Below are 2,510 nucleotides of genomic sequence, written 5' to 3' on the forward strand. Positions count from 1 at the left end.
TTCCCTAACTATATAACCTAATACTACATTGCTATTAAGGGACACCTTGTTTCAGATATCATGTCAAAAAATTGGATGTTGTCCACCGGGTGTAGATGGAAAATAATGAATTGAAAATTATCTGAAACAAAAAAGCTTTGATTAAACAAAAAAAAATGAAATAGATTTTCTAACTACTTGTAAGTATAAATTTGCAGTAGAATCAAGATGTACGCCTTACATATAATCTCAATCGTCATCAATAAGGCCAAATAATATTTTCTTAATTTTAACCATCACTGCTGACCGCATATAATCATCATTAGTGATCTTCCTGAACAGATCTGCATCTTCCTTTCCTTGGAAATCTTGGGCCATGTTTAATGCAATGGGGATCTTAAGTGGCAAAAAGTTAAAACCAATATCAAAGTGATAATTTAGATGAAATTTGGAATCATATTTCATTCTAGGACCAAAATATGGAAGCATGTTTCATTCCATGAATGCTAATTTAGGCAACAAGTTTTAATTTCTTACCAATTGATGCAATAATATTTCAATTTGAGTGTTAATTGAATATGTAGAAAGTTAATATTGGAAATAAACAACTAGTCTAAGATATACCATTCAGAAGAACTTCCTTCTTAATGTTGGGGGATGAATGGACAAGATTCCCGATCACATCAACCTGAGATATACCACTCAGAAATCATTCCTAGATATAACCGATATTATGAGCTGAAAAGAAAAAAAAAGTGAATTTAAAAACTAGAACTAACTGCTTCATAGTGGATAGTCAAGAACAACAAGTTAAAAAAACAAAAAAAACAAAAGAATGATACAATAAGAAACAAGCACACGCACCTGGTATCTTAAATAGTGCAGTCCCATCTCTTATTTCAGTTTGGCTAACATGAAACATATCTCGAATTAACTACCCAACTCCTTTCAACCCCTTAATTTGTGCATTATAAGCTACTCAGAACTTTGTGCATTTTCGTACAATGCAAACATGAATTAGCTAAACGATCATCAACCAATCTAAAGTTCAGTCGATAAAACTTGGAACTAAGCAAAAAAAACCCTGATTATCAAAATAGATCCACTAAGTCGATGAAAGAAGTAGCGAGAAACATAATGTGAAGAAGAAAATACATAAGACAGACCGACATAGATCCAATCTACATATAGAGGATAATGCCTACCTAAGGTTATGGAAAGGACCGAATTTGTTGGCATAGATTGGGACTTCATCACTAGATTTGTATTTGTGATCTGAGGCATCCGATTAAACTTCTTTAATGCTAAAATCCATTAGTAAAGCCACTAGCAACCACCGACATTTTCTTCCACATCTTAGACATTTGATACAGTGGACACCAGTAGATACGATCTTTACATGTATGTCAACATATATTAGGTACCATATATACTCCGGCAATGTTTGTTGAAGGGGGTTATCGTGTGCTTTTTGAAAAAATTAAATTTAAGATTAGTCTAGTTTTTAGGGTAATGAATGAGGATGTGGATTGTTGGTGGCGGCGGGGGAGGAGAAGATAGCTTCGACGAAGGTCACAAATATGCAACAAGGAAGAAGGAAAGAGTAAGGAGATCTAGAGGAGAGAGTGGACAGGGTACTTCAAAATTTTAGAATTTTAGAGGATTTCTTTTCCCCCCTTTAAAAACGTGTGTTTGAGTTAAAAATTATAAAGCGGCATTTCTATATGACACACATTTAAGGTAAGTCCTCTATGTGTTTGTAATTTTTTTTTAACACTAATTTTAGGGCACGCACAAATGCATGTCCTCTATTCTTCAAATTTTAGAAAGCTGACATTATTTTTAGGACACACACAAAATGTTTATAGTAAATTAGTGTGTGTCATTGTTCGGGAGTAATTAAAGGGCTGTTTTCTTGTAGTTAAATTGTAACTTCTTCAAAACTCCTTTTCAAAGGCTAAACCAAAAGTTGTTTTAAAAGTCTTTATTAGGTATCCAAACAATTTTTTTAACTTATTGACTTTTTAAAAAGTCAATAAGTTAAAAAAAGGTTTTTAGATGAAATCTCATACATCATCTACATAAAAAGCAAAATAAAAGGTTGAATATTTCTAATAAAAACTAGGGAAATCTCTGGAAAAGTCCCAATATTTTATCTTAATTTACGAAAAAGTCTCAAACTAAAATTCGTTTACGAAAAAGTCCCAATTACCGGTAAAAATGACGATTTGGCCATATTTTCCCGATTTACCGGTTTCATTACTTACCCGGTTTTAATGAAGTCTCATTATTTTACCATAATTTACGAATAAGACCCAAATTATGGTAAAATAATGGGACTGTAATGAAACCGATAAACCGGAAAAAATGGTCAAATCGTCATTTTTTCCGGTAATCAGGACTTTTTCATAAACCACTTTTAGTTTAGGACTTTTTCGTAAATTAGAGTAAAATATTACGACTTTTCTGAAGATTTCCCTAAAAACTATAAATTATTAAAATAAATATTCTACATTGTTAATTATTTATTA

This window comes from Lactuca serriola, chromosome 4 (genome assembly GCF_051521515.1).
Source record: "Lactuca serriola cultivar US96UC23 chromosome 4, Lser_US96UC23_V15, whole genome shotgun sequence".
NCBI classification, from domain to species: Eukaryota; Viridiplantae; Streptophyta; class Magnoliopsida; order Asterales; family Asteraceae; genus Lactuca; species Lactuca serriola.